The sequence below is a fragment of the Macaca mulatta genome, chromosome 8 (assembly GCF_049350105.2).
Source record: "Macaca mulatta isolate MMU2019108-1 chromosome 8, T2T-MMU8v2.0, whole genome shotgun sequence".
Lineage (NCBI taxonomy): Eukaryota > Metazoa > Chordata > Mammalia > Primates > Cercopithecidae > Macaca > Macaca mulatta.
Window position 1 is genome coordinate 144,373,554 of NC_133413.1, and position 20,308 is coordinate 144,393,861.

The 20,308-nt window shown below is 40.1% G+C and overlaps 1 long non-coding RNA gene across 2 annotated transcripts; it reads left to right on the top strand.

The window, feature by feature from the left end:
- The first annotated feature begins 9,055 nt into the window (after positions 1–9,055).
- LOC144330559 (uncharacterized) lies at positions 9,056–19,960 on the top strand. Of its 2 annotated transcripts, none has more exons than XR_013396857.1 (4): positions 9,056–9,240; positions 12,351–12,573; positions 15,412–15,542; positions 19,402–19,960. It is a non-coding gene; the product is annotated as an uncharacterized LOC144330559 (long non-coding RNA). The 2 variants fall into 2 exon arrangements; XR_013396856.1 differs by lacking the exon at positions 19,402–19,960 and adding an exon at positions 15,757–18,134.
- Positions 19,961–20,308: the final 348 nt, after the last annotated feature.

Consider the following 20,308-nt stretch of genomic DNA (forward strand, 5'->3'; position numbering starts at 1 on the left):
ACAACTTCCCCCATCTTTCCAATCAGGGAATTGGAATCCTTCTCCTGATTGAGGCCACTGATAGGCTTCCACTGTCAACCTGTGTAGGCAACGAGCAGACTGGAGTGTCCTACCAGTTACTCTGTTTCCCCAAATGTTCCAGCATTGCTGCACAGGGCAGAGGCACAAAAAGATGCAGCGTAAAGTCAGCCCGAGAAAGAGGTGAAGGGATTGAGGTCAAAGAAGGAATGGACCTTATTTTTTATCTCTGGATAAAAGCATCTATATTAATTCTAGCCCCCTTGAAACCCACAAATATTTCTTGTTTGAACTCAAGTTCTCCTCAGCTACTCTTGTGCTGTAATTCAAGTTTTTCTTTTAAGTTTATGTCTAGAAAGAAAAAACAACAATAAAACCACTGCAATGGCTCCCCATTTTTCTTTCCCTTAGTATCTCTTGCTCTCTTTCGCTGAAAGGCAAATTTCTTACAATGGTCTATTAGGTTCAACATGAATTTCCCTCCATACCCCAATACTTCACTGTATCTCTGACCTCCTCTCTTACTAATCCTCAACCTCCACTTGGCCACTTTGGACCCCTTATTGTTTTGCTTTCCTTTCTAGTGCAGTTAACTCTGCTATGATTTAAGTTCCACTAAACCAGGAATCTTGGGCTACTTATTCACTGATAGAGTCTAAGCACCTAGAAAAGTTCTTGGCACATGGCATTAATACAATCAATAAATGGTAAAAGAGTGAATGAAGGAATTAATGAATGAGTGAATGAGATAAAGTTATGAATTTCTGATGACACTTTTGCATACCTGTAAAGCTCAAGAGGCTATTTATGGCACATACAACTCCAGAATTAGTTAAGTTTTGATTTGATGAGTTGGCTGGCTAAAAATATCAAATTTTTTTTATCCATTTAAAATACAATGGGCTAGAAATGAATATGAAGGAATCGTGACAAAAGCAATAAAATACTTTAGAAATAAAATTACCAGAATGTATCAGACATATATGAAGAAACTATAAAAATCTTACTGAAGCCATAATATTTTATCGGAGCTAATGGAAAGAGAAACTGTGCTCCCAGTTGGAAATATTGAATATCATAGAAAAGGTTAACTCTTCAAAGTTGATGTACATGTATATATTAAGTTGAATATTAATTAGAATGCTTTTTTTGAAATTGCATAAAATAATTTCAAAGTTTATACAAAAGAATAATGCCTGAAACTGATGAGTGTTCTCAAAAGAAAACTGGTGAGTGTTTCATGGAACATGAACCACACAAAAAAGCCTCTTCAATTCAAATAGTATAATATGTGAATGGGAATAAATAAATCCATAAGTAAAGTGAGACACAGTGATACAGTTTGGATGCGTGTCCTTGCCCAAATCTCCTGCAGAATTGTAATTCCCATTGTTGGAGGTGGGGCCTGGTGGGAGGTGACTGTACCATGGGGGTGGATTTCTCATGAATGGTTTAACACCATCCCCTTGGTGCTGTCCTCACCAGAGTGAGTGAGTTCTCATGAGATGTGGTCGTTTCAGACTGTTTGGCACCTCCCCCATCTCTCTTGCTCCTGCCCTTGCCACATACAAACTCCGGCTTCTCCTTTCACCATGATTGTAAACTTCTAGAAGCCTCCCTAGAAACAGATACCATTGCTATGCTTCCTGTACAACCTGCAGAACTGTGATCCAATTAAACATCTTTCCTTTAAAAGAGTTACTCAGTCTCAGGTATTTCTCTATACCAATGTAAGAAGAACCTAATACACATAGATTCCAAAAAGAAATCCCATTAAAAAAGGGAATTTTATAGATGATAAAGGTGATTTCTATAGTAAAGGGAGTGAAAGCAGGTTTATTTAATAAAGAGTTCTGGTACAACTGGCTATTCACGCAAAAGAAGATAGACCTAGATCTCTCCTTTAAATGATAAAAATAGCAGTGGATTAAAGTTTTAACTATAAAAGAAATCAAACAATAAAAATCTTGGCAAGTTTCAATATAACCATTAATAGAAGAGGAAATTTTTTTAACTAGAACAGGAAACCCAAAAGCTACAAAAAGTAAATCCTAAAACTAAAAGGAGATACCAGAAATTAAGTCAAAAGAAATAGTTAAAATTATTATTTCAAATAAAATATTTGCAATATATGTGACTGAGGAGATTATTATTGAATACAATCTTTTCAGATAGATAACTAAAAATCTCATACAAAAATGGGCACTGAATATGAATAAGCAGTTCACAAAAGAACAAAATCAGTTTTAAATAACACAAATAAGAAAAGTTACTGATCCTACCTACTAATCAGAAGAATGCAAATTAGACTACTCACAATATAACATTTTACATCGAAAATTTGACCAAAACTATAAAGAGTAAGCACACCTACTGCAGGCAGGAATATAAGAAGAAAAAATAGAGTTAACATTATATATCGCTAGTGAAAATGTTCATTGTTGTGCGGTTTTGAAGAATAAAATTGCAATATCTTTCTTAATGTAAGAAAAAAATTACATTATCTGCCCCAGCAATCACATTTCTGAACTTCCATCCCAAATGAGTAAATATACCAGTTTAATGTTTAACTGGCAAAGAGATCAGAAGCACTGTGTTTTTTCACCAACAGGAGATTGTTGACTACCATTAGATTTATTCCATGGGGCAAGGGTGTCTGTGTGTGTGTGTTTGCGTGTGTGTGTGTGTATGTGCATGTGTGTGTGTGTGTGTATATATATGTATCTCCTCAATATGGATTTTCTCTTTAACAATTATGAAAATCCACCCAAGGCAGTTTAAATAGATCTGACTGTGTATATATACACACACAATTATATACACATATATGACTATATATGTAATTTTAAAGCAAAATATTAATAATATTTTCATAAACTCGAATGCATGTGGAAGAAATAGAGAAAGAGAGTAATGTCATCTGATAATTAATCGGAAAGAAGGAAAAACAACAAGTTATCCCTGATAAAATAATACAGGGATGGTCGCAAGAACCAGCAGGAATCCAAGTGATTCCTGTGAGGTTGTTTAACACGAGGTGCTTTTTAAACTTTTATTTTAGGAGGTCCTGGCTTACAAGGAAACTTTTTATGGGACAGGAAAACAATAAAACTAACAAAAAAGCATTTGTTCTGGGGGAAGTAGGAGTAAGAGACCTTGGGAACACTCTACAACCCAGCCCAGGCTCAGAAGCAACTGCAAAAGGTATTTTGCAAAAACCACAGGTTCGCCAAGCACATCATATTTAGACCATTTCTATAGCAGCCTTCCTTTTACAAAACTGTGGATCCCCTTGGTGGGCCACTGGGATCTTGAATCATGGATAAGCCAGCTTGTTCTAAAGAATCAGGATTTTATCCAACAGAAGCAGCTACTGCTGCTACCAAATCGATGATGTGATGACTATTCACAGTCAACACCATCAGGAACCAGTCTTTTTTTAAGTTTAAGTAATACAGAGATGCAAGAATAGCCCAACAGCCAATTAATTACTCTTCTAACATTGCCATTTACAATCAAGTATAAAATATAACGTGTATGTATGTATATTATGTATGAGGATGTAATTATATATGCATATGTATATGCACTGCAACATTTGTTATTTTTGTATGCATTATGAGGTCAAAATAGAAAATCTAAAGAAATGATATATTTTGATCCACTTTAAGGACTTCATTTAGTAATTTTTATAATGATTCATCGCTGTTTAATGATCTCATTCTTTTCTCTTTGAGGAGAGAAAAGCCTGTTTTCTCCCATTGATACTGCAGTTAAAAATGAACATAAGCCCAACAAAAAGCTTAGTAGGTCACTCTTCATTACTATAGAATTTATGATAATGAACAACTGGAAGCCATTCAAACAGTAAAAAGTAGGACACTAAATAAAGGAAATTCTACTACCTCTCTAATTGTACAATATGCAGGTATAAAACTGATGCTCAGAGTTAATAATAAATGTGAATTCCCTGCACCTCACCAGAGCACATAGTAGTAATATGTCAAAAGCCATTAGCTCTTGTCCCCACCCGCTCATGACCTCTCACCCAGTTGTTTCGGAATGTCCCAGGAGAATGTTTCATCTGCGTTCACTGGGAAGTCTGTCCTAAGCTCACATTTGGCATTCCCTTTCTGCTTGCTTTTCCTTTCCATGATCCCTCGCTTATGTCCACTACCCTCAAAAGTCCTGCAACCAGGACTCAGCAAGCCTACCCTAAATCTGGCCCCAGATACCTGTCTTTGATGCTTCTGAAACCACAGTCCTCCTGGATACCAGGGCTAGATACCAGGGCTGGATACCAGGGAGGGGTAAGGAGCCCATATTTCCAACTCATCAGCGCCTCATTGTCTTTGTCTAAGAAGTGGGGGATCATCCCCTTCATAAAGTTTCCTCATAAGAACCCCTCTTCAAATTTTCTTTCCTTTTTTTTTTTTTAAAGACAGAGTCTCACTCTATCACCTAGGCTGGAGTACAGTGGCACCATCTCCTCTCACTGCAACCTCCACCTCCTGGGTTCGAGTGATTCTCCTGCCTCAGCCTCCCGAGTAGCTGGGATTACAGGTGCCCACAACCACGCTCAGCTAATTTTTGTATTTTTAGTAGAGATAGGGTTTCACCATGTCGGCCAGGCTGGTCTTGAACTCATGACTTCAGGCAATCTGCCTGCTTTGGCATCTCGAAATGTTGGGATTAGAGGTGTGACCCACTGCACCCTGCCCGCACTTCAAATTTAACTGGAAGGTCTTTTCTCTCTCAAGCTCAGACATAAGACCACATGGACTTATGAACCTGACACGATTGATGCCATCTACATTCTATTTCTCTTCTTCTCAATGAAGGGCTGTCTTTTATCTGCAAAGTAACACATGCAAATGTGTATCTGAGGGCTTTCTCCCCTTCTCTCAATGGATATTTGTGGCCCTGCCAGTAGTCACTGGCCAAGTTCAAACTATTCTACAAACACATGTGAAAATATTCCTGTGAATTACACTAAGTGAAAACAAGGTAACATATTATATATAATCATGTGTAGAAAATTACATAGACTATGGATAGTAGTGATAGTTTTCTATTTTGCATATTTTCAAGTATCAACATAAATTAATATAGCATAGGAGAAAAACAATAAACATATATGAAAGATAAAAGTTGTTTAGGCCAGGCACGGTGGCTCACACCTGTAATCCTAGCACTTGGGAGGCCCAGGCAGGTGGATCATGAGGTCAGGAGATCGAGACCAATCTGGCTAACACGGTGAAGCCCCGTCTCTATGAAAAATACAAAAAATTAGCCAGGCGTGGTGACACACGCCTATAGTCCCAGCTACTCAGGAGGCTGAGGCAGGAGAATCGCTTGAACCCGAGAGGCGGAGGTTGCAGTAAGCCCAGATCGAGCCACTGCACTCCAGCCTGGGCGACTGAGCGAGACTCCATCACACACACACACAAAAAAGTTGTTTAATTTATAAATAGTAAAAATATACTATATATGCAGTAGATGCCTAATACACCGGTGTTGTTGTATCTAATCCTTACAATAAACCTAGAAGACAACATGCTGTTGTTCCAGTTTTATGGATGGGCAAACTGAGGTTCAATATAATTCCCTAAGGTATATAACAAGTAATATGTATATCTGTTTTTTCCTCTGAGCCCACTCCCTTTTACTGGGAACTTCTTATTCCTTCTGGTTTTGGTCAGGGGCTCAATTCTCCAATGAGATAACCCAGTAATCTCTCTCTTGGCCTCAGCTAGAGCAGGCTGACTTTCTGACATTTATAATACATGCAGTCAAAAAGCCAGACATAATCTGGTGAGCCAGGATTAGAACCTAATCCAAACTCTCATTCCTTGTACAACCTTACACTTCCTTGCACGAGACGGGCAAATAAAGAACTCACGGACAGAGGAACAAAGGATTGTGGTCACAGGTCACAGATCCTTGGGTCAGTACCACTCCCTCAGGCCTGGCGTTGAAAATTTGATTTAGGCCTCTTATGTTTCCAAAACATTGACTCAAAACTGGGTTCCCGCCCTCAGGATTAAATTAGTTCTCAAATTGAATTTTATGTTTCTTAGTTCTTTGCATCATCTCTGGCTCAAGCAGATGGAGGGATGTTTTTGATCGCAGAGCAAGGAATACAGCAGGGTGCTCTGAGCCCTAAAAGATGCTCTACAATCTCCCAAGCCCTGAGGGGCTTCCCTTTGGTCTGGCATGGATCCCTACCAGGCCTGCAGCACTGAGTTATAAGCACAAGAGGAGCCCATCCCTGTTCTGCTCTCCACCACTCACCCTCTTCATCATCTGCCCTCATTTCCCAAACCCTACAGCTTCCAGACCAAGTGCCAGGAACTGGAAAACTTCATGCTGAGAAGCTGAATGGGGCAGTGAAAGCTTCAAGCATGTGGCATATTATGCAAACATGGGTTCAAACACAGGTTCTTCCAGGGACCAGCTATTTGACCTTGAATAAATTACTGGCTTGTTTTAGGTGTCTATTTTCTCCTATAAGAAAGGATATGGTTAAGCTGCTAAGAAAATATCAAGGACTTTGCAATGGAAGATTTCCCTCTCTTCTGCTCCTTTGTTTCTTCCCGGAATGCATTAAGTTTTCAACAAATATTTGTTGAATGAATGAACATCTCTATTTAAAACTGTCTTGCATGACGGAGTGTTCAGTTCTGACTATTCTGCTGAACGATATATAGTTTAGAATGATATTTATTGAGCATATACTATGTACCAAGACCTACACTATGTGCATTCTTTCTTTTCATTTCTGAGTCTCCCACATCACCTTATATAACACCTGTAGTAACAATAATAGCTAACCTGCTAGAGGAAGAAACCAGGATGCTAAGAAGAGAGAAGCTACCCTTTCATAACACAAAATGACTCAGTTAAGAAAGAGATTTTTCTCCCTTCTCCCCACAGCCTGCACCTGGCAGAACCAGCACACTTCTGGTGCAGCACACCACTCACTGCAAGACGTATCCCTCCCCCGAGCCTCTGCCCCCTCATTCCATAGTGTTGCTATGAATGTTAAATGAGAAAATGCCTTCACAGTATTGACACACACTAAGTGCCCAATTAGGACTCCATTACAATCATAATTTCACCATTGTTCTATCTCTAGAATAACAAAAACAAAAATCATGGCAACTAAACAGCAATTTAATTTAGTAAAAAGCAAATCATTTTTTCACTATGCTCTTGCTCATCCGTCTTATTTATTCTCCTTTCAGTTCTGACTGTTGCAGGCTAAGTGGAGGTGTGTTTACAGGATGCGAAATTATTTTTTTAAAACTATAGATAACAGCCAACTGTTTTAATTGGCAACATAAACACTAAAAAGATGGCAACTTTGCTGAATACTTATTTTTATGAAAAGAGACCAGGAAAAGGTAACCATGTATTTGCTGAACCTCTCTTGAATTGGATGGCCCCTAATGACATTCATTTCAGAAACTTGAGTTTTTAAGTAGTCAATCAGAAAATCTTCAGATCACTGTGTGAAGTTCTCACAGAAATTGAAACTGCTGGTTAGGACTCACTACTCTATGATTCATGCTGCTATTGGTTAGAGCTTATTCTCCTAAGAAAAGACTCTCTGACCTATGACAGAATTCTCTGAGATGGAAGTTGTTCTATCTACAAAATGTGCTGCAGAATTGAAACAAAACAGATGTCTGTTTTGCCTTGCTTAATACCAGGAGGTGGTACATGCATGGTAGGTATGGGAACTCTCCTTAGCCAGATAGTAAAGGGTGAAGTTATTACAGGTATAGAATTGACGGGGTACTATGCTGATCATTTATCTATAACACTACATTCAGTTCTGAGTATTACATTTGTTTTAGAGGACACACCTACAGGAGTTCATCCAGTGGAGAGTCACTAGAACATTCTGGGGGATTAAATGCATGTTGTAAGAGGAACACTGAAAGCAAAATTAAGTAACACAAAGAAAAGGGTCTGGAGACTTTCACCTCTAAAATATCTTAAACATGTTATTGTCAGAGCAATGTGTTTGTTCTAGTTGTACCTAGTTGTAGGTTGAGGGTAAGTAGGTAGAATTATGAAGGAAGAAACTTGCATCAGCCTAAGGCAGGTATTTTCTATCTCATAGTTGCCTAAGAATGTGTTGGACTGATTCAAGAAGTGAGCCTCACCAATGGGGTGCTCAAATACAGTTTGCAAGTATATACCAATGGACCAGAGGGGATTCAGTCACTTCTTTAGGATCCTTAAGTTCTTTTCCATTTCTTAACTTTGGTGAACCTATAAACCCCAGTCACTTGCTCCCCATCTCCAACCTAGGGGTGAAGTTTTGTGGTTCAATATGTCAAAGGAAGTATTTGCTTGGCTAACTTTAAAGCCATTGATATAGAAAAATGATATATTAATCAGTAGATAAATGGCAAAAAGTAGATAACTAAGAGGAGAGCTAAGGACTTCAGCATCTTGGGGAATTGGTATTATTAGCTCAGAATCCAGCCATGGCCTGTGGACATCATAGGCCATCCACCATTTCTTCAACTCTTAGAGACTTTTCCTTCCATGATCTCCTCTGTCTGTAGTTCCAGGGTCCACACCATCTCTGTTTTTGACCTCTCAAAGCCTGGATACAAAACTTGGCATAGTTTTGCCTTCCCCCAAAGAAATCCACTGTCCCAAAGAGAATTGGTGATCAATGTAGACTTTACTAAAAAATGAGAAGGAGATGAGAGTTAGGGGGACTTTTCTCCAAAAGTCCTTCTCTGGCCACCCCACCATGGGCTGTCACTGACCCACACAGTCACTAGTTGCCTCCTTTCTCTTTTCTCCTTGATTTTCCCCTGGGAATTCAAACTTTTCTTTGGTTTTTATGCCAAACCACTTTTCCCTCACTGGGTAACTGACAGCAGCTAATTCCCAGAACAATGTGGGGTGGTGAGTCAGAGCTGGGAACTGAACCCACCTCCTATGCTATCAATCAAAACACTTATAAAAGCATTCCTTCCCAATGAAGATAATTTTCTACTTATCAGAAGGGCTCATGAGTAAATACGTTGGCCTCCTGCTGCGTATGTGGGTAAGAGTCAGTGCATGTGTGTGCGTTGGAGAGCTTTACTAAGGTTCTTAATGAAGTGTGAAACTATTTGCAAAAGATCAAGGGAAGACATTATTAACTGAACGTGAACTGGCAGCTACTGAGATGTGAGGAGATTTATTTTGTAGGTAAGCAATAATCTCTTAATAAAATTGGGAATAATGCGTGGGTGAATTGGGCAGGCTGCAGATATGAAAGGAGAGTAAAATTAAAATGTCAAAGGAACATTGAATGGAAGGAAACAAGTGTGGACGTGGGAGAACTTGGAGAAAAATGGAGATGTACAAACCCAGGATTTTGAAGAAGATAACAAATCTGAAACTCTGAAGTTCATATGCTGTATTAGACATTCAAGAAATGAATGTTGCTTTTTGCTTTTGGGAAAAACTTTAACACACTGAAGGATCTAGAGGAGAAACCAAGATGGTAGAGAGTTTGGAAACCCGGCTCTGGCAGGGAGATGGACACCTGGAGGATGTGAGGCTTGAGAAAGCTTGGGAGAGTGATGGTCACAGAATCCAGAGCAGAATAGGTGATCACATAAAGGAGGACGAAGAATTGTCTGAGATTCCCAGAAACCATAACAAGAAAGAGAGACCTCAAATCCAACATCTAAAGGGGCTGGGCCAACAATGAAGATGATGAGGTGGACCAGGTGAAGATGACCCAGGGTGGGTTGAGTGTGGCTGTATGGGTTGCTCAGACTCCAATAAAAATCAGGCAGCAGCTGCTCAAGTCCTTCCCATTTTTCTTTTTAGGAAACCAGTCCTGTGTTTAAAGATCTGATTTTTTGAGAGGAGCCAGATAAGTAAAATCTCTACTTCTGAGGCTAATAATTAATTTTAAGCATTAAAACTTCAGTCTAAAAACAAAATGTTTTCAAGGGCCACAAGCATCTGCTGTACAAGTTTGATAGAGACTGCAGAACAACAACAACAACAACAACAAAAACCAGATTGATGCTCAACATGAAGGCCTGATTTTTAATTATTTGAGCTGTCCAAAAATGGATATGGTTTTACTAGAATAGTGGAAGAGGAGTGAGCTCCCCTCTCAATTACAAAGGTACCAGATAAAAAATGTTGGCAGGGGCTGGGCACGGTGGCTCATGCCTGTAATTCCACCACTTTGGGAGGCTGAGGCGGGTGGATCATGAGGTCAGGAGATAGAGACCATCCTGGCTAACATGGTGAAACCCCGTCTCTACTAAAAATACAAAAAATTAGCCAGGTGTGGTGGCGGGCACCTGTAGTCCCAGCTACTCAGGAGGCTGAGGCAGGAGAATGGCGTGAACCCAGGAGGCGGAGCTTGCAGTGAGCCAATATCGTGCCACTGCACTCCAGCCTGGGGAATAGAGCGAGACTCCATCTCAAAAAAGGAAAAGAAAAATGTTGGCAGGTGGGATGGAGGCTTCAGAGAACTGACTGTGTATTAGATGTCTCTTTAGCTAAGCTAAGCCCAGCAACTTGGGAGGCAGAGGTTGGCAGATCACTTGAGCCCAGGAGTTTGATACCAGCCTAGGCAATGCAACAAAACCCCATTTCTATGAAAAATACAAAAATTATTAGGTTGATGCAAAAGTTATTGTGATTTTTGCCATTAAAGTAATGAAAAAAAACTGCAATTAATTTTGCACCAACCAAATACCTGGGTATGGTGGCACATGCCTGTAGTCCCAGCTACTTGGGAGGCTCAGGTGACAGGATCACCTGAGCCTGAGTAGATTGAGGACACAGTGAGACATGATCACACCACTGCACTCTAGCCTGGGCAACAGAGTGAGACCCTATCTCAAAAACAAAATAAAGGCTGGTTGTGGTGTCTCATGCCTGTAATCCCAGCACTTTGGGAGGCTAAGGCAGGCAGATCACCTGAGGTCAGGAGTTCAGCCTGGCCAACATGGTGAAACCCCATCTCTACTAAAAATACAAAAACTATCCAGGCGTGGTGGTGGATGCCTGTAATCCCAGCTACTCAGGAGGCTGAGACAGGGGAATTGCTTGAACCTGGGAGGCAAATGTTGCAATGAGCCGAGATTGTGCCACTGCACCCCAGCCTGGGTGACAGTGAGAGTCTGTCTCAAACAAACAAACAAACAAAACAAAACAAAAACTCTCTTTAAAATAAAAATTCTTGGGCCATTCTCGGGGAACCAACTTGATAGGTATATGGTGGGCTTAATCATGAGTATTTTATAGAAGCACTTCAGGTGTTTCTGGTGGGAAGACAAGTGGGGAACATGTTCTATTTGATTAACACCAAGGTTTTATCTTTCCTAAGATTTCTCAGAAATGGAGTAGAGACAAAACTCAAGGAATTGGAGTGAGATAATTGAAAGAATCAATCTGACATGCCCCAGACAAGTTTAAATTCCCCAGTTACATGCTTCCATTACATTCTACATTTTTGTAACATGCATCGCACTACGCAATTATTTATGATTTGGGTAAATACGACAGCTATTGTGGAATTATTTTTTCAGTGTCTATGTCCTTTGCTTGAATGTAAGCTCTATAAGAACTGGAACTGTCTTGATCCTGTGCACCAGCATGACCCACTGTTACCCTCAGCCTGGAATCTCCCTCCTTCCTTCGACATCTATGTGGCTTGCTCCCCCTTTAATTCAGGTCTCTGCTTGAATGTCCTCTCTTCAGAGATGCATTCTGTATTAGTCCATTTTCACACTGCTATAAAGAACTACCTGAGACTGGTAACTTATAAAGAAAAGAGCTTTATGTGACTCACAGTTCCTCATGACTGGGGAAGCCTCAGGAAACTTACAATCATGGTAGATGGCAAAGAGGGAGCAAAGTACATCTTATGTGGCAGCAGGGGAGAGAGAGCGAGCAAGTGGGGAGCTGCCACACATTTTTAAACCATCAGACCTTGTGAGAACTCCCTCACTGTTATGAGAGTAGCATGAGGGAAATCGACCTTCATGATCCCTTGTTCCACCTCCCACCAGATCCCTCCTTCTACATGTGGGGATACAATTTGAGATGAGATTTGGATAGGGACACAGAGCCAAATCATATCACCTTTCTTATTCATGCTTCTTAAAACAGTAGCCTCCATTGCTCTCTATCCCTTTAACTGGCACGAACTCTGCTCACAGTATTTATCCTGACATTGTGCTATAGATTTATTTTCTTGTACTTTAATGTCTGTTTCTTCCTTAGAATGTAAGACATATAGCATAAAAAATTTGAATTTCCTGTTCTCTCACCTCTGAACCTAGACAGCAACATGGTACACCCGAGACACCCAATGACATGTATGGATTAATAAATGTGTGAAGACACAGCCATGACAGGATCCAGCAAGTCCACTGAATAGAGATGACTCCAGTTTGCCTGGGGCCTGGGGAATGTGGCTGTATACAGAAAACTTCAAAAAGGTGTGGAGACATAACACCAGAGAGCTCCTCTTGGGTCAGATTGTGATTTGGCTGTTAAGCCAAGGTAAGGTGATTGGATATTCCTTGAGGGGCTAGGAAGCCAGGGAGCAGCTTGATCAATCTTGAGTCTTTGGAAAGATTATTCTGGAAAACAAGATAAGGATTCTTAGCATATGTCTTTGGTAAAGTTATCATCCCATGAATTAGTAAACAGGCCTCTGAATGCTAGGAAATGGGATTCAACATTTTTCTTAGAGGAGACTGCAGTTTTTGTTTGGTATTTTCTAGCACGATTAAGGCCCATTGTCTTAGTGCTTTCGTGTTGCAATATCAAAATACCCAAGACTAGGTAATTTGTAAAAAGTAGATATTTATTTCTCATGGTTCTGGAGACTGGGAAGTGAAAGATTAAGGTGCTGGCAGTTTCAGTGTCTGGTGAGGGTCTGTTCTCCACTTCCAGGGTGGTGTCCTATTGTGTTGCTGCATCCTCTGGTAGGATAAATGCTGTGACCTCACAAGGCAGAATGGATGAACAGGCAAAAGGGCCTAGATAGCTCCTTGCAGCCCGTGTATAAGACACTGATCTCATTCTTAGGGTGGAGCTCTCATGGCCCAATCACCTTCTAAAAGCCCTATCTCAATACTGCTGCATTGAGGATTAAATTTCAACAAAAATTTTGGAGGAGACACAGACATACAAACTATAGCACCCATGATGCTGCCTTAGTCATGTTGAAAGTAAAATCTTTTCAGAGGAATTTGAGAGCAGTTACCAAGTTATACACCTCATATAACTTGACCCAAAATATAGAAGCACTGAGGCTGGCTTGGAAGTCACTCTAGGTCCAAAGTTGTCTAGATGGATGGGCCAAATCCGTACGATGAATTTGAACAAGGTAAAAAATGAAGCCCTGCAATAGCCTTTGTCAGCTCCACCTGTCTTTAAACTGCATGCAAACAGGACAGAGAGGCTTCTGTGGATGTCTAGGGGCTGAAGAGGTAGCCCTGTTGGTTGGTTATGTCTGTGTGTGTGTGCCCTAGTTCTCTCTCCTGACCCTCTGCCTTTAGAGGACTCAATGGCCCTCAGTTCTGAGCCCTAAGGAGACAGGATGGGTGGGGTCTGGGAGTCATTTGGCTGCCTCCACATCTAGGAACCAGGATCCCTAAGGTAAGTCCCTGGTGCCTGGGCCTCCTTCAACCCCTGCTATGAGTCTTTTTCACTAAGCTCTGCCAATGTTCCCACCATGGCAGGTCCCTGTCTGGCCTGAAACTCTACCCAGACAGCATTCTCTTTTGCCTCAACCCACTATGCACCTAACTCCACCCAAAACCCTGTATCAGCCTGGATAGAGACCCTTGTTCACATGTTCCAGAGAAATACAGTGACTTTTACATCCTGCCTCCTCTCCTTCTCTGCTTGAAATACTATACAAAGTGACACCAGCTGATGTCCAGGGGCTGAGGGCAGAGAGCTTGAAGTCAAGAAAGGTTAATATTAAAGGAGTAGCAGGAATATGGGTAGGAACACTAATGGTAACACCAATTACATCACTTCATGTCTCTGCACACACAGAGCCATTTCCTCATTGTCCCAAGAGGCAGGAAAGTCGTCTCAATGTTAACATTTTAAATCAACAGAGACTGACAGAGACTGAGGCTTCTCCAAGCCTCAGTCTTGTTCAAGTGACTTGTTCAAGGCCACCAGTCAGCTATCAAGTAAAGACAAGATTCCATATTCCCTAACTCCAAAGCAGGTCTACTGTTGTTTTTCATTACAATGCTGACTCTATGGGCCCTAGATCTCTTTGAGGGGTTGGAAAATTCTTGTTTTTTTCCTGTTTATGTGTCTTAGAGTTGAAGTCCCAACTTTAAAACCCAGCTATGTGAATTATTACCTGAGTGAGTCACCTTACCTCATTGAGCCTGTTTCCTTCTCCATAAAATAAAAATGATTAACAACTATCTCATAGGGCTGTGCAGATAAGACAAAATCCTGTAGATGAAAAAACTTTGTTACTAGAACACATTAAATAGGTGGGTGAGGATATTTTGGGGGCAAGGATACCCAAACCTTACCTTTTGTCATTACCACCTGTGAAACAGTCATATAGATGGGGAGGGGTATGGGAGTGGTATCTTGGCCACATTGCACCATAAAGAGAATTGAGTGTCAACTCATAGACACAGCTTTGTGCTGCACCAGTAGAATTTCTTCCTGTGAAGCAAGTACTAAAGAGAAGGTAGCCAGGCAAGACACAGAGACAGAGAAAATTGACCAAAAGAGAGAAAGAGATGCAGAGAGAACAGAATCACCTAAGGTTACAACCAACCTCGAGGGGCAAGAAAAAGTTTGATGATGGAATCATAGAATGTAGGAGCTATAAGAGTAAAGGGTGAAGATGGAATAGCTAGCCCTCCTTCCAGGCTGACAGAGTAAGTACAGACACAAGTGTCCCCCCTATAGTCAAATATGGATGAGCTGTTAGTTTTGTCCATTGATAAAATGGGGATAACAGTAATAGTTAGCATTGTTGTGAGGCTTGAACAAGTTAAAACATGTAATGCACACAGTAAGCACTCAAATAGCGTGAGCTGTTGTTATCACTATTTTAAACTTGGTTTATTTCATGAACTAACATAGACTGATTTCCAGTGGTCATCTAGACAAGGGTTCTGAAGCCTGTCTGGGCTCGGCACAAAAGTGTCCTGATGAGTTCCTGATGCACATCATGGGCTTTGGGTAGAGGAGAGGATGGCACCTGTGCCTGATGCTGACCAATACTCCAAAGCCCCGATTCCTCTTATTGATGAGATAATGAAGTTAGAGGTAGATAGTGACTCCTAAAGTCAAACACAAAAGGACAAATATGGAAATAAAACTCATACCTCTCTTCCTGTCCAGATATCTAAGTCTGCTATTGCTCCCTCAAGCGCCCCAGGCAACAGGGCCACTGGAGGAACATGGGAACAGGAAGAACAAGTCCAGTGGATTCCAGAATTTCATTCCAGAAGAGGGGGGATTTCCCTGCTCAGGTTCGTATCATAATCCTGAAAGTCATAATCAAGAATGTCATAATCCTGAATGCTGAGATCCTGAAAGATCAAAATCCCTAGTCTAAATCCCTAAAGTCTAAAATCCCTACTGTCTAATAGACATACTGACATCTTTGGAATTAGGTGCTATGAAGGCTTCTAAAAGTAAACTTCAAGGAGTTACCAATAAAGTTCGTTGTTTTTTTCCATTCAGCCCAGTGCATTTGGTGGACAATTTAAATGAGTGGATTAGCTGCATGATACGACAACCATGAAAACTTTGGTTTAAAAATGCATCTTTTGTCTGCATTGGCATTCCTTTCAGCTGATGAAGTTCCAGGAGCTTTTAATGAATTAAAACGACATTTGTTTGAAGAAGTCAGTGAAGTTACCGACTGGTTTGAAAATAATTATGTGTATGGCAGGATAAGAAGACACTTACACAATGGTGTTGCTGTTCAGTCACCAGCATTGTTTTCACTGAATCTGTTGTCTATATATGAGTCCATGCAAAATGAATTTCTAGGTATTCAAAACAACACAGAAGCATGACATAGAAGATGGAAAATTTTAATAGGGAATGCTTAAGTCAATGTATATCAAATCATAGAATAATTTCAAAAGGAGCAGCACCAGGTAGAAAACAAATGTGAACGTATTCTTCTAGAAGAGGCATACCCTAAAAGAGAAAAAGCAGCTACTCATCATGTTGCAAGACTTCCAAATATAGTTAATAATCAGGAAAATCGGAGAGCCCTTATGGAAGACCTCTTTGCAATTGCCCATAATTTACTCCCGTAATACATCTTCTGTGTGTCAATTTTTAAATTTTTTCTTATATTTAAGTTATTCCCCCACTATTTTAAATTGTCAGCATTATTATTTACAATTTGCTATGATATGTATTCCATCTTCACATCATTTTCAGTACTGGAGATACAAATTCTAATTTGTTTTATGCTTTTTTTTCTTTTTGGAAATTTGACTCCACAAAAGTGCACTGTCACAATGTAGACTTGGTGTGTAATTGTTGTGAATGTGCGCACAACATTGAAACTTCCTCGATAAGCGAGAGGATATCCTTCGTATACATCTGCATTTGTGGGAAAAAAAAAGTTTCTTGAGATAGCTCTTTGGGCGACTGCATACGCAGTGGTGACCCATCATGGTTTTTTTTCCTCATCCAAAGACTTAAGTTGTCTGTCATGGTATGTCAAATGACTGCACTTACATAAGCTATTCCTTTATGAATGCAGTTTATCTACTTATAATTGTTACACTTATGTGACTGTTGTTAGTATATTTGAGTGTTTATCCTCGCAAAAATATGTGTGACTATTGCCTATTTTCTCATGTAACATGGCCTATGAAATGTCCTGTCATGTTTTTGTATGTTTCTCAAATGAATCCCTTTTAAAAAATGTAAATAAATATCTTTTAAATAATTTTTTATTATTTTTTCCTAATTATATTTTCAGGATTTTGATCTTTTGGGATTTAAACTTTTGTGATTGTATCTTTTCCAATTGTGATCCTTTCTCTTCTGTTCAATGCAAGCGCCTGCTGGTGGTTGATTATAGCAGATTCTCCAAGAACCATCAGAGACTGTTGTGGTACCACAGAGGATACCTTGGAATTATTCATGCCTCCTTATCTTATGGACTTCCTGACAAATTGCTTATTTGCTCTGTGGTTTGAGAACATTTTATTTTGCTGCAGGGGTTCTCATTTACCTCGGAAGCACTGAGAAGCTCTGATGAGCTGGAAATGAACATGCCAATTCCACTGTGCTCACTGAGCACCTACTGCTGCTGGAGAGGGCACCAGGCACTTCCAAAACTCTCATCTCATTTAAGCCTCATCTCATAAAACACCCTGGAGGTGGAGATCTTTCTTCCTTGAAGTACATTAAGGCTTGAAGAAGTTACAAAACTTGCCCAAGGTCACACAGTTAATCAACAGCAGCGTCAGGAATCAAATCCAGATTTGTCCATCTCCTAAGACTGAACTGGAACTCTTTTTATTGCAAAAAACTCAAATCCTTTTTGAAAAAAGAATAAGGTAGAGGCCCCAGAGGAATAGAGTTATTGAAAATTCACAATGTGCTGGATTTATATGCATTGTTATCGCATTTATATGCATTGTTTCATTTTGTGTTTAAAACAATCCAACTCCTGCCAGGCTTTTTCATTGCCAAGTTAGAGATAAAGTAGCAGAGTCTAGAAATGTCTAAAAGCAGTCAAGTATCTTGCATGAGGTTGCACCAGCCGAAAGCACTGGAGTCAGAAGACGTGGACTAAAGTCCTGATACGTGCCTGTTATCCCAACACAGTTATCAGTAGCGCTTTTTTGTCACTGTCCAAAGGCTTCTGGTTGAGATGATTAGTCAGCCTAACTACCATTCTAGTTCCTGCCACCTGGATGCCTTCTGATGCCTGAATCTCCAGCATCTCCTTCAATTCCTTCAATTACTCCTACCTTTCCAGTAAGTTATTTTTTTGCTCAGGCTAATTAAGTCTGTGTTTTGCTAAGAATAATAACAAAAATTTGAACTGCGCCCATTGAAAATATTCACCGATAGGATTTTTTCTTTTTTTTTTTTTTTTTTTTTTTTGGCAGAAGAGGTCTTTAATAATCAGGTGGCTAGGGTTTTCTACCGATAACATTCAGCCTCCTTTCCATATAATTCCCATGCTTGCTCGAAGGGTCTATGGACAAGTGTTCATAGTAGCATGGACTGAGGCTATTCTTGTAAGCAGGACTTCCCCTCACCTGGGTTGACACAGTTACTGCCATTGCCCAGTGAGCACTGTTACAGAAACAGCAACCAGCCCTGAGGCCTTTTATGGTGCCTAATTCAGTGAGAGAATCAGCCAGCCTACCTGGAGGCAGACTGATTAAAACGTCATTCATTCTGGTGATGTAGGAATTTGCTCTCACTGAAATTGACAGCTAACCTAGATTTATGTGACTGAATATGCTTTTCCAGTCTCTGACGCTTAGCCAATGTATGGATTTATCAAATGCCTTACACGCTGCTGTCTTTTTTTTTTTTTTTTTCTTTTTTTGCCAAGGAACAGTTGCCACTGCAATGAAGTTAGGCAATGGAAGGATGCCCATAGTATTCACTACCCCAAAGAAAACACATGGCCTTATGGAGGGGTGTGGGGCCTATTGAGGGCTCAGCCTTGGAATTAGCATGGAATTAGCATAGAATTAGCATAGAGACAACATATCAGAATGGAACTGTATTTGGAGACAACGTCTTTAAAGAGGTAATTAAGTTATAATAAGGTCATTAGGGTGGATCCTAATCCAGTATTACCCATGTCTTTATGAAATGAGAAAATTAGGACAGACACACACAGATGAAAGACCCTGTGAAGACACAGGGAGAAGATGGCCGTTTACAAGCCAAGAAAATAAAGAGGCTTCAGAAGAAACCAGCCCTTTGACACCTTGATCTTGGGCTTCTCATCTCCAGAATTGTGAGAAAATAAACTTCTGTTGTTTAAGCCACCCAGCCTGTAGTACTTTGTCATGACAGCCCTAGCAAACCAATGCATCTTCATTTATTCCTTCTTTAATGCTCTCTTCCGTTACATAGATCCTGCTTTCTGGATAATATCACTTTTCTTCTCTCTAAAATGCTATTTTTGAACTTTTTTTTTCTTTTTTGCAAAGTAGCCCTATCGATAACAAGTTCCCTCAATTTTTGTTTTCTGGTCTGGGAATGTCTTTATTTCCCTTTTACTTTTGAAGGATAATTTTGCTTAATATAGAATTCGAGGTATGTTTTTTTCTGTCAACACTTTAAACATTTAACCCCACCCTCTTCTTTCTTGCATGTTTTCTGAAGACAAGACTGATATAATGCTTCTCCTTGCTCATCTAAAGGTAAGATGGAATTATTTACCCTTTGGCTTACTTTAAGATTTCTACTTTGTCTTTGATGTTCTATAGTTTAAATATGATATGCCTAGATGTAAATCTTTTAGTATGTATCCCGTTTGGTGTTCTCTGATATTCCTGCATCTGTGGTTTAGTGTTTGTCCTTAATTTTTGAAAACATTCAGCCATTATTACTTCAAGCATTTCTTCTTTTCTGCTCTGTTTCCTCCTCCTGGTGTTCCCATTATGTATATGTTACACTTCCTAAACGGTCCCGAAGCTCTTAGATGTTCCCTTCTGTTTTGTTTTTACCCTCTTTTATCTTTCCTCTTCAGGTTTTGACGTTTCAGTTAACGTATTTTCAAGGTCACTGATTCTTTCCTTGGCTGTGCACAGTCTACTAATGAGCCCTTTAAGATATTCTTCGTTTCTGTTAGTGTTTTTGTGTGTGTGCTTATGTTTGTGACTGGATCTTGCTTTGTTGCCCACGCTGAAGTACGGTGGCATGATCCAAGCTCACTGCGGCCTTGACCTCCCAAGCTCAAGCAATCCTCCTACCTCAGTCTCCTGAGTTGCTAGGACTCCAGGCATGTGCCATCACACCCTGATACTTTTTAAAATTTTGATAGAGATTGAGTTTCGCCATGTTGCCCAGGCTGGTCTCCAACCCCTAAGTTCAAGTGGTCTTCCCACCTCAGCCTCCCAAACTGCTAGGATTACAGGTGTGAGCCACCGTGCCCAGCCTCTGTCACAGTGTTTTTCATTTCTAGCATTTCTTTTTGATTCTTAGAGTTTCCATCTCTCTGCTGACATTACCCATTTTTTCTGTCATGTTGTCCACTTCTTACATAAGAGTCCTTATCCTATTAATCAGA